Source organism: Ixodes scapularis, unplaced genomic scaffold, assembly GCF_016920785.2.
Source record: "Ixodes scapularis isolate PalLabHiFi unplaced genomic scaffold, ASM1692078v2 PGA_scaffold9__187_contigs__length_104089568, whole genome shotgun sequence".
NCBI lineage: Eukaryota > Metazoa > Arthropoda > Arachnida > Ixodida > Ixodidae > Ixodes > Ixodes scapularis.
In genome coordinates this window covers 21,110,576-21,123,445 of record NW_024609884.1, presented here as the reverse complement: position 1 = coordinate 21,123,445, position 12,870 = coordinate 21,110,576, and the positions used below count along the sequence as shown (strand labels likewise).

At 50.1% G+C, this 12,870-nt stretch overlaps 1 protein-coding gene across 2 annotated transcripts in view; it reads right to left on the bottom strand.

The window, feature by feature from the left end:
- The window catches only part of LOC120837831 (protein spire homolog 1), a 251,359-nt gene that overhangs the window by 114,095 nt on the left and 124,394 nt on the right, over positions 1-12,870 (bottom strand). The gene's annotated exons all lie outside the window — the stretch shown is intronic.

Here is a 12,870-nt window from a genome sequence, read left to right as displayed (position 1 = left end):
GTCGACGAAGCTATTAGGTCGCATAAGAGAGGCCACATACATTTGCGTTTTAAGGTTGTCAAACACCAAAAAAAAAAAGCCATTTATATTTCTTACGTTTCCTACTGAGTGATGCAGGCAACGCTTCTAGGCTGCACTCTGATTACTATACTATTGATTGTTAGTACTATTACAGTCCGCATGGAGCGCGCTCTCTCTCTCTTCAGGTCAGAAACTGTTCAGCTTCGTCATTCTTGTTTCTCCTACTGATCGCAAAATAATTGTACCACTCTCCTCGATGCATCGTAAACCCTTCGCTCTCAGAAACAGACCATAGGTGTCAATATTTCCACCTAGGCGAGCAACGTAATCGCGCCCAGTTTCTGATTCGATCCGCATCACAAACAGCCTCCCCGACGTAATTGCTCGCCGGCTCACACGAAGCGGTAAGAGGAGCGCGCGAATCGAAACTTCGAATATTCTTTACCTCGGTGTCGCCTACCTATCGTAGGCAAATAGATAATTCGTAGTTTACTTTTGTACGAATGGCTCTTTCCTGATGCGTGGCGCCAGTGTGCCCCTTCGTCGTAGGCAGTCGCAAGCCATCGTAACGCAGTCGGTCACAGTGCAACGCAAATGTGTGAACCAAACTTGGAGCGATACGATGCGTTCGGCGGACCATCGGCCCTAAAATATGGTGAACGTACTAAGATGTCCGAATGAAATGAGAAAAAAAAACGCCGATGTCGCGCTGGCGCCAACTCTGTCGCGCACTCCAAGAACAACGGTCGGCAACGTTGTCCTTGGAGTGGGCAGATAACGCGCGGGCTCGGCCGTTCTCCAACCAGGTTCAAGAAAGGCCGAGCCGGACGGAACGGCCCGCTCTTGCGTCCGAACCAAAGTCCGAGCGCCCCAACGATTCCGCTCACCTTCGGGAACAGCGGGCCGACGCGAATTACCCCGGGTCAGGTCGCGCCAACTTCGGCCAAGTCGATCCCAAATAACAGTCATTGTGGAGGGCCCCGAAACGCGCCTCGATCTCACCACCGCGGGACGACAACACGGGGCGTTTTGCAGTAGGACGAAACGAATGCTGCGCGCCCTGCGTCAACCTGACCGAAGCCGCTTCACAATGCAATCGGCGTGGCGATGCCGCCCCACCGGAAGTTCACAGTATTCATTTTAAGAGCAACCCCTTGTCTTCCTTCTTGTACAAAAGCAGTATGTTATCTATATACTATATATGCATATATATCAAAAACCTAATGGGCGTCGAGGTAACCTTCCGTCTGACTCGTTTTCATTGCAAGAACCGTAGTAAGAGAGTCCGGCACCTCGCGGAGCAATGCTAATATTTCTCCCTTTATGTGAAAAACTAAAATATACATTTTCTTTTAAGCTTAAGAGATTTGTTTACAAAGAGCCGTGAAAGCTACAATTATGCCGTTTGCGCAAATGAGTTATATGGCCAGGGGGGCATAGCATAGGGGGCTATCGATCAGTCGGCTAATTAAGTAAAATTTGTTAATTACCGTTTCAACTGGTCAAAATAAACATATAGTTCCAATTAGAAACGTGATGAGCGTCATCAGAAACTAGTAAGTGAAGTCTTTTTAGAAAGATATGAGGCAAAGACAGCATTTTACGGTGTTCCGTAAAAACGCTCGATTTGGACGCGTTTTTAAGTTTCGGTTTCTTATCGGAGCGCATCGGAGCGCCTGAGGTCCTCCTTCCCAGTGCCCCCCCCCCCCCCCTCCCCCTTCCCTTACCCCTTACCCCAAACCACCCCCCCCCCCCCCCCCCCCCCCCCTCCGAGATGCGCAACACACGTAACTCCAGCGGCGGTAATTCCAAGATGGCGGAAGAGACGGGGATAGATTCTCCGGGATTTCCCGTGCGCCGGCTCGCTTACGCTGGCCAGTGCGCAAAAAAATAATGTGCTACAAATGCGAAGCGGTCAGGGCAGGAGCAGATTACAGGTGACGATTTTGACGTGCGTTAGGAAAACGAGCATGTTGACCATTTAAAAGTTGGGTAAACTTCAACTTGCGAAGCTTTGTGGAGGGCGAGCGCGTTACGGGCACCGGCCACGTCACAGTTTGTGGCAAAATATTTTTGAGGCTGATGAACATATCGTGGAGTTTGCATTTTGCCTGGCTATCAGTGCTCTGAAAAGTGAGCCGCGCACGGTGACCGCCAAGCTTCGGAAGAGCAGCGTTCACTGTATTGACGTCTTCGTGTCACAGGCTCAAAACTCGCTGCTCACCGTCGCGGTGGATTGCAACGTGTGATCAAACTGCGCTATGGTTATTAGGGAGTTTACGTAGATCGTTTCTACTGTCCCGCAACGTTCTCCGCAACATGCTACGAAATCGGAGACACTGGAGGCAAGGCTAGCGCCGTTCATGCACGGTTGTGGCTTATTTTTGGTTCCGGAAAGCGTAGCGGGGGCATGAAAACGGTCTACGAAGTCTCCCTATTGGTAGGAAGTTCTAGGACAGCGTGACTGCAGACTACGGTGCAGCATTGCAATCGGAAGCTTGCGCTGCGCCTTTGAAGCATAATTTTCAGCGCGCCAGGAGCGTTGCTGTGCTCACGGTAGCCTGCGGTAACGCTATGCTAAAACTGCGTATGAACATCATCCGTGTGTTTATGAGTTTTATTTATTGCTCCATCAAAAAGAAATATTTCAGTATACAGTACACTTGTGTACCCTGTTATATGCAACGTTGCGACCTGCCTCGCCAAAACTGCCCGTTCTAAGCTGTCGTCAGAAACGACTGGCCGCTTAAAATGCTTCGATCATTTTTTTAGTTGTCTTTGTAATTACTTGAAAGCAAGCACGCATATTCTGTCTTTTGAAAGTGCTTGGAGCAAATGGTCATATTTCTTGTAACAACCTTAAATCGCGAACCCATTCCCGGTGTTTATTGCTCGAGAGACCGTTGCGCAACCAGTTTTCCCCTACTTAGAGCAAAGAATACAAATTTCGTTGACCGTACGCTAGAGCTCTACATCTAGCGGGAGCGTTCGCCGTCCCGTTGAGCCCAGATTGAGCTGGCGAACACAAGACCAGAAATCCGCAGCGTATGCTATTTATGAAAAGTCCCTAATGAAATTAGACATCCCGGTCCCTTCGTGCAACGCTGTTGCGAGGCGGAACACAAGGATTCTTATTTTGACGAGCTCACTTTTTTCGTTAAACTGCTTCGCGCACGAACACGCCGACCAGAACCATCCGGTAATAGCAGCGCCAAGGCACCAAGGCCGACCGTCCCTGCCACCGCTGCTGCTGTCCCCGCTCCTCTGGTTCTCCGTTCGTCCGCGAGAGGGCGAGCGGCGGGCTGGAGTTGCGATCCATCCTACGAGGAACGCGAGGCGGTGGCTTCGCGCCGCGACCACCAGGGAGCAGGACCGCGGTCACAAAGACGCGCTCCGATAAGAAACCGAAACCTAGAAACGCATCCAAACTGAGCTTTTTTTTTTTTTTTTTTTTTTTTTTTTTTTTAGGCGCCGTAAGTGCTGCTTTTGCCTATATATTTCTAAAAAAGAGTTTAATTAGTGATTTTCAATGACGCCCAGCAAGTTTCTAATTGGAACCATATATCTGTTTACACTAATTTGTCAGGTTATCCGTTGGGGTTTTGGGAGTTCGTAGGTGGTCGTAAGTTTAAGGCGTAAACTGGGGTTGATTTAAAATTCACAAGACGTTTATTAACTGGGATTACAATCGGTTACATAAGGTTACATTATGTCGGAGGGAAGAGCGGTCGTCCCGTCCGTATCGTACGGCGTCCCGGAGTCGTCTCTCTTGCGAAGGGGCTTCTCCTCGGTGAGACGTAACCCGACGCCTTGCTCCTCTCGCCTCGGAATCCCGCCCGGGTCACGCAAACCGGGGGGCCCGATTCTGGGGGCTCCACGGAGGTGCAATGGGAAAGCCCGGGCTGGACGAAACTTTTGGTCGACTGTCTGGGTCTCTGTCTGGCAGGCAAGGTGGCTCTCCGCGCGGAAGGCGCTTGACGCTGACACGCCCTCCTTTAAGTATGATCTGTCCTCAGATCACCAGGTCCCTCGGCCGTGGTGAAGAGTTCTGCCGGATTCAGATCCCGTTCGTTGTAGAGACGAATTCGTTCCACGTTGACTGTCTTCACATTTAATTTCCCATGCGCTGGCGAAATTCGGCGAATCGTTACCAGGTTGTCTCCGAGGAGGTCGGTTACTTCATAGGGTCCGTCGAATCGCGCGTCCAGGGTGCCGCTTCTGGCGCCTATCTGGAGAAGAACGGTGTCTCCTGTTCTAATGTCTGGAGTTCCTCTTTCTCTGCCGTACCGGAGCCTGGAGTACTCTTGGCTTGCCCGCAGGCTGGCCCTTGTTTCGTCTCGGCTTTTGGCGAGCTCGTGAAGCCTTTCGCTCTCGGATATATCTTCGTCGACTGAACCGATGTTCAGTTCTCCCGGAAGCTTCGGGTTGTATCCGTGCATAAGCCAGAAGGGGCTCCAGTCGCTGTGCTTGTGCTTGCTGACGTTTATGGCCAGCGTCGCGTCGTTCAGCACTCTGCTCCAATCATGTCGTTGTCCGACAATCTTCCGAAGCACCTGCTTCAGAGATCCAACCATTCTCTCGACGAGACCGTTCGACTGCGGCCAGTAGGGTGGAGTGTTGACATGTTCGATGCCAAGCCGACGATGGAGCGCTGTCGTGCGTTTGTTGACAAAACCTCGTGCTTGATCGGTAATGATGACTTCCGGCACCCCAAATCGAGGAATCCATCGGTTCATCAGGAAGTCCACGTAGTGCGTTGATGCAGTGCTCGGTACTGCCACTGCGTCCATGTATCTTGTGGCGTGGTCAACACATACGAGAATGTAGCCCTTGTCTTCGCTCGTGTCGATTGGACCGAGGTGGTCTAGCGAAATCACCACGTTGGGCTCGTTCGGGATGGCTCGAGGACTCAAGCAGCCTTTGCTCCGTGTTGTGCGCGCGTTAATCGTCTGACACGTGTGGCAGGACTGTACGTAACGACGCACATCTTTGAGCAAAGTCGGCCACCAGTACTTTCGTAGGATGAGTTCCTTCGTCTTTTCCGTTCCCATGTGTCCTGAGTTGTCGTGAAAAATCGTCATCACAGAGTCTCGGAGCGTGGCGGGAACGACAATTTTTTTTACAATGCGTCCTTTCTCCGTGGTTTCTTTCGTGAGGACGTCGTTCTCGTTGTTGTACGGGCTGTTTTCGTCGCTCGCCAGTGACGCTAACTTCTGGCATTCTGCGTCCCTTGCCTGCAGGTTGCTCAGGTGACTGTGATCTCCTGCCACAATGGCGTAGCACGTCAACCCTTGACCCGCCGGTACCGTTTTGAGGATGTCTCCTGGCATGCTCTCGCTTTCTCCCTGTCGTGAAAGGGCGTCGGCTGCCGTGTTCAATCTTCCTGGTCTGTGAACAACGTCGAACGTGTATTCAGCAAGGTCGAGCGTCCATCGAGCGAATCGGCGATTCGTTGCTCCCTTCTGAGCCAAATACGCCACGCTGAAGTTGTCCGTAAACACAGTGCAACGCGGTCCACCCCGCAGGTAAATAGAGAACTTCTCTGTCACTGCCCAATGCAGCGCCATGCATTCGAGCATGTTGGAGTGAAGGTTGGTGTCGTGTTTGTTCAGCGATCGGCTTGCGTATTCGATCACCCGTTCCCTGCCGTCTTGCATCTGACTGAGTATGGCTCCGAGGCCGGTCTGGCATGCGTCAACGTGCACATGCGTCGGGCAGTCTGGTTGGAAGCTCGCAAGAAGTGGAGGGTGTTTGAGAGCGTGCTTCAGAGAGTCGACCACGTCTTGGTGTTCATGCGTCCACATAAAAGGTGTCTCTCTGGCGATCAGATCTCTCAATATACGAGTACGTGCTGAAAAATCAGGGATGAACTTACGGTAGTGGTTGGCGAACTGTAGGAACGAGTACAGCTTCTTGGCGTTCATGTGTGGTTGAAACTTGTCGACTGCGACGACTCGAGCTTGGTCAAGCGTACGTCCGTCCGATGATATTTCGTATCCGAGGAAAGCGACGTTGTCGCGCACGAGTTGGCATTTCTTAATGTCCATTTTCAGTCCGTTGGTAACGATTCTGTGGAGAGCTGAGTCGAGGAGTTCCAGTGCTTCCTTGACCGTTGTTGCTCCTTGCCCTACGTCGTCCATGTAAGTGGAGGTTCGTGGCAATCCGTCGAATGTGCGTCGCATCACTTTCTGCATAGTCTGTGGAGCTTTGCAAAATCCAAATGCCATTCGGAGGTACTCGTACTTTCCGTCCGGTGTTACGAATGCCGTTTTGTGGATATCATCCGGTTTCACGCGTACGGTAAGGAAAGCTGTCTTTACATCCATTATGTTGAAGTACTTGGACTGGTCACGCATGATATCGTCGATCACATCTTCCATGATGGGCATGGGATAGGACGGATTCACGGTCTTTGCGTTCAGCTTCCTGTAGTCGTGAACCATCCTTCGCGGAGTCGTTGGGTGGTGCGGTTGATCCACAACAATCGTCGGTGCGGCATACTCGCTTTCGCTTGGCTGTATAATTCCCTTCTGGATGTAGTCGTCGACCTGATTGCGGATAAATTTTCTGTCCGCTGGGGAGCACCTGTATGCCCGGGATACGACTGGTATGTCGTCCCGTAAATCGATGGAGTGTTCGGCGTGTGGGCAAAGTCCGAGTGATTCCCCCTCTGACACGAAGGCTTCGCTGTGCCGGATGAGAATACACCGTAGTTTGTCCGCTTCATCGGGTGTCGCGTCTTTTGTCATTTCTGACACCGTTTCCTCGATGTCCTGAAGCAACTCTTTGCTTGGGGTCTGTTTTTTCGTGTTGAATCTTACGTATTCCGTCTCTTCGATGGCGGTCGGTGTACTGGATTCTCGTTTGCAGAACGAAACGATTAGTGTCTCTGCGGTTCGGCTTTTCTGATGCGTGGATGTCGTTGAATCGCGCATGTCGCGTGCGGATTGCTCGTTGTCGTCGTTCGGTATTTGCACGATCGTGACATCGTTCGATGTATGGAAAGTCACATCAACGTTGGCTTGTTGGCGCCAGTCAGATCCCAGTATCACATCCAAAGGCGCTGGCAATGGAGCGATAACTACGTTGGGAAGCTGCGTTCGTGTGGTACCAACAGTGATGTCCAGCTTTGTTGTGCTTTTCGGTTCAAGCTTGCGATCGAGGACTTGGATGTGCTCTTGTCCTTTCCATGGGCTCGTTTTCGTCCCTACGTGAAGCGCGGATGGTGCGATGATGGAGACGTTAGCACCGCTGTCAATGCAGACTTTAACGGGCCTATCGTTGTGCACGAATCCGTCGACAATTGGAAGGCTGCCTCCAGTGGATCGTAGAAAGCAGTTCGCTTGTCGGTTCGTAACTGAGCTCTGAGCGTTCGACGTTGAGCCAGTGTTGCGTCGTTCTTCTGCACGGAGTGTTGCGGTCGTTTTGGGTTTGGTGCAATCGTGTGACAGGTGACCAGATTCACTACAATTGAAGCACTGTCGGGAGGGAGGCCTCTTGAATAGGCTGCTCGGTGCGGATTCTGACGTTTGGCGTTGAATGTTGCTCTTTCCTGACGATCTAGATTGCTGTGCCTGCATGCTTGGTTTTTCGGTCCGTCTTCGACAATCGAGCATGGCTGCGCGTTCGATCAGTTCGATAACCGTTTTGCAGCACTGCGCGGCTAATGGGTTAGCCCAATTATCGTCCTTTATCCCGTTCAAAATGAGGGATATGCGTTCTTCCATAGCAAGCGCATATGGTGCCATGTCGAGCTTTGCGTTTTTAGAGTAAATGTATTGGACGATCGACTCACTTTCGACGAGTTGTCGTTTCTCTTGGAACTCGAGGAATTCCTGCATGGTCATTTTTCGTTTGAACCTCTCGGTGATTTCGTTTTTCCAAGAGTCCCAATCGTTGATTTTTGATCCGTATGATGATTGCCAATCTTTCGCTGATCCGCGGAGTCGTGAAATGGCGTTCACGAGGGCAAGTTGAGGTGTCCAATGAGCTAGGGCTGCGATACGTTCCACCTCGGCGATCCAGTGCTTAATATTGGTCTCGATGGCACCGTCGTAGATGGGGATTGCTGTGGAGGTGTCGCTCGTTGAGTGCACCTGCAGTGGTTGCCCTTGTCGTGCCATGGACTCTGAGATTCGGGCCTGCGTCTCGACGATCATCCCGAGAAGATGGGTGATTTCGTGTCGTTCGTTTTCGTGTGGAGTCTACGTTTGCGGGGGAACTTCGGGAAAGATGACGTTGCTCTGCGTGGGCGTTGGTCGCGCTGGGATGTCGCTTGGCTCCAGCCGTTGCACTGTCGGGCCGTTGCTGGGAGCCGTTGCTACGTCTTTGGGAACGTCTGATGCCTTCGTCAAAGATACAGCTTGGATGAGGCGTTGCATCTCGGCTTGTAGGTGTTCGACATCGGCTTGGAGCTTGTCGTTGGCTGTGGAGAGTTCCTCGATGCGAGCTTGCTGCTCGTTGCGAGTCTCGCTGACGGACGTGAGGGTTTCCACCGTGCCTTTAGCTCCTCGTCGATTGGCGTTGTCGTCTAGAAGTCTGCGGATGAGTTGCTTTTTCGGTCCGCTGCATGGGAGATGACGAGACCTCAATTCTTCCACCAGCTCGTATTTGGAGAAGAGGTGAAGATCATCAGCGTTCACTGCGTTCAAAGCGTCGTTGACCGTAAAGCGTCGTTCCTTGGTTCCGCTTTCGTTGACGCTCGTTGACGGGGTGTGGCCGCTCGTACCCTCCGTTGATGTCGGCTGCGCCATGTCAGGTTATCCGTTGGGGTTTTGGGAGTTCGTAGGTGGTCGTAAGTTTAAGGCGTAAACTGGGGTTGATTTAAAATTCACAAGACGTTTATTAACTGGGATTACAATCGGTTACATAAGGTTACATTATGTCGGAGGGAAGAGCGGTCGTCCCGTCCGTATCGTACGGCGTCCCGGAGTCGTCTCTCTTGCGAAGGGGCTTCTCCTCGGTGAGACGTAACCCGACGCCTTGCTCCTCTCGCCTCGGAATCCCGCCCGGGTCACGCAAACCGGGAGGCCCGATTCTGGGGGCTCCACGGAGGTGCAATGGGAAAGCCCGGGCTGGACGAAACTTTTGGTCGACTGTCTGGGTCTCTGTCTGGCAGGCAAGGTGGCTCTCCGCGCGGAAGGCGCTTGACGCTGACAATTAGCCGACTGATCGTTACCATTAGCCTCCTATACTATGTCCCCCTGGCCGTATAACTCACTTGAAAATAGCCTAAATGCAGCTTTCACGACTTTTTTTAAACAAATCTGTAAAGCTTAAAAAAACAAAAAAACTGTAGGTTTTATTTTTAACAATACACGCTTAAACACGACAAAGAACGCTTCTTCATCCGACAACCAAATCCTGTAGGAATGACTTCGCGCGGCGTATGAACAATGCGCAAGACTTGTTTCTTTTCTTTTTTTTCTTGAGGTAACAACGAGTATAATCTATCCTGAAGACAATAAAAAAAAATATATATATATTTAAAATTAATCGAAATGCATGCAAAAACAATTATTACCGAACCAGGTACTATCGGGGAAAAATGAAATGCGAACAGAGGAACGCGTGGCTCGCGGTACAGGCTGCGCCGCCTGGAAGTGAGCCTAGGAGCGAGGGTGCGTGGCCTACTCCGACGTGTTCACGCCTCTCCCTCTGCGCTCCCCAAGCTTCAGCAGTGCGCCTCTTAGTGCGCTGAAAGCTATCACCGCTATCTTTGCTGGCTCAGCGCGTGCGGTGCAAGGAAGCTCGCCGCACTCGGCGAGCAGGCAAAGATAGCGGTGACAGCTTTCAGCGCACTGAGAGGCGCACTGCCGAAGCTGGGGGAGCGCCAATCGAGCGGCGTGAACACATCGAAGTAGGCCACGCACCCTCGCCCCTAGGTTCACTTCCAGGCGGCGCAGCCTGTACCGCGAGCCACGCGCTCCTCTGTTCGCATTTCATTTTTCCCCGATAGTACATGTCTCCTTCAGGATCAGAAGAGAGATTCTCAAATTCAGTGAGACAATAACTCAAAGAAAGGAAACAAAACAAGGATAGAAAGTCAGATCGGTCCAGCTATTAGGAGAAAAAAGACGCAAATACCTTAAAAACACACACACACACACACACACACACACACACACACACACACACACACACACACACACACACACACACGCACACGCACGCACGCACGCACGCACGCACGCACGCACGCACGCACGCACGCACACTTCGAAGGCTGATTAAGGGGGCGTATTTGTAGCGGGTTCAAAGTGGCATACCGTGTTAAAACTGTCAATACAAAAAAAAAAAAAAAATCGTACGAATGAAGTAATTTGGGGTTCAAGGGTGAAGCACCGGAGACTCGTAAACCGGCCAGTAGTAGAGGCACACGCTCATGAATGAACAGTGATGAGTAAGTGTTCACATTCTGGCCAGACTAACGTAACATTAAGTACAGTTACTAAGAGAACAACATCTAATATTAAATATGCTGTCTGAGAGCCTTGTAGACGCAGAAGAGTGTTGTGAAATGTCTGGAGAAATATCCGGGCAAACAGGATGACGAAAAGCGCCTCGCCGACATTCACAGCCACACAAGGGAAGGCACCCCCGACGGCGTCGTTTGTGGTTCGATTTCCCGCGAAGTCTCAAAGCACGTCAGAGAAAACTTTGGATAACACATTCGCGCAGCACTACAACACCAACGTATGAGTATGAGGGCGTCACGAGAAATAGAGGTTTAAAAACACTGGATGGTTAGTTACCCTTAACAAAAAAAAAAAAAAAAACGCATTTTTTTTTTTAATGCAAAATGGGCGTATTTTTGTGACGTAACGCGACAGAACGCATTGCAGCAACCGGCTGAATGTTTAAGGTATATCTGGTTCTCAGTAATTACACCTGGACTCTCCGACGATGGCACACAGAGGGCGTGGCCCAAACCCTACACCGCCACTGCACGCCTTTCACTCGAAGCGTGTTAAAGGAGCGTAAAATGTACGCAAGCGGATGGCTCGCTCGAGCATTTGATTAACGACATTTTCATTACTAATACAGTTCCAACGAATGACCCGTCAAAGCGCCGACATAACCCATCTTTGGAGATAATTAACGATAGAGGAAACTTTTAGGCGAAAACCCCGCCTAATGGTTGGTTCTGTATTGCGTCGCCACGCCGAAGTTTCCGCTTCAGACAGAGGGCAGAATAAAATCAGCAGCACGTGCCGCACCTCTGCTGCTTGAATTGTAAAGGAAATACGAGGAGAGTGAGCATCAAGTCAGCAGAACATATGTCTTTCGTTCTTTTTTCTTTTTGTCCTAAAATAAGCCAGATTAAAATTAAGAAAAGCCGCTGGATTACAAACGTCGTTGTTATTGAAGCTGATGTATCTATCACACAGCCCTCGTGGCTCAAAATTAAAAAAAAAAAAAGAAAGAAAGAAACTGATTTCGAAATAAGTAGACGACGACAATAGAAACCTAACGATTCTCCGAGCCCGATGGTTTCGTCGGTTCGGCCTTTCAAGTGAGCCTTTACAAAATATCCCAAACGGCCACCAAGCGGGAAACCGTACACAAGTATACTCGAAAATTACTAGGGAGTATACTACCATACAGAGCGTTCCTTTTTTAAACTTAACAAATTTGTTTTTAAAAAAAAATACATGAAAGCTACACTAATGCGGTTTGCAGAGGTGAGTTATACGGTCTTATCTTAAATATCTTAACGTTCGAATTGTCGAAAATAAACGTATTGTTCTAATTAGAAAGTTGCCGAGCGTCATCGCAAACCACTAAATCAGTCAATAGTGGACATACTTCGTGGGAAGCAGGGTGGAGCGCTAAAGTTGCCAGGCGTGCTGCAGGAGCAAGGCTACTGGTGCGATAAGACTCTCGCACGGTTTTTTTCCGTCTCTTACTTGCGTTTTCTCGTCTTGTGCGTCTTGCACGAGTGGTAAACTTGGCGCACTCCCGCCACGTCCCATGCGCTCAAAGTTTTTCGAAGGATTGCCGGATTAGCGGTTTTCCGTGACGCTCAGCAAGTTTCTAATTGAAAACGTAAAACGTTCACTAATTAAAAAGCTAATTAACGAGGATTAGTTACTCATTTGACTTGTCGTGGCGATTAGCCACCTATATTATGTGCCCCCTGGCCATATAACTCATGCTGTGCTTGCAGCTTTGATGGCAGTTACAATGAGAGGTCAGACCAATCAAAATACTTTGATTGCGCTTAAAAAGCGCACACCCTTCCCGAAATGACGCTTAGAAGAGTGACGTAGTCATTTCAGTCCCATCATCACATAAGTATGTGTCGTCTGCGTACCCAAGGGCACGCTGCCGAGATAGCGACGACATGATTGAAACGACTACGTCACTTTTCTAATTGCGTCATTGTGGGGCAGGGCTTGTGGCGCGCTCTTTTAAATCGGGCTAAACAAAACGTGAAATGGATTAATTAATACCTCAGGAACCATTGACATGTTTCGAAATTCTTAGGCTGGCTTCTAATAGCTATTGCCGTCAATACTGCAACATGACCCCAAAAACCAACATTTAAAAAGTTAATTAAGAAATTTGAGTTAATTAGCCTACTTACTATGATTATTATCCCCTCGTCTAATGTCCGCCGAGCCTGATAAGTACATGGTGTAAACGGCACTCATCCTTCTCTAGCCCCTCCCCCCTCCCCCCCTCCCCCCCCCCCCTTTTCTTTTCTATTTTAATATGCTCGAATTATAATTATACACCCAGTAAAGCCTCCAATTTTTATTCAGCAAATGACCTCTTCATAGCGCTCGCATTTGCACTTGCCGGAAAACACGCAAACGAGCCGCGCTGTGTTGTATGGGAGCACTT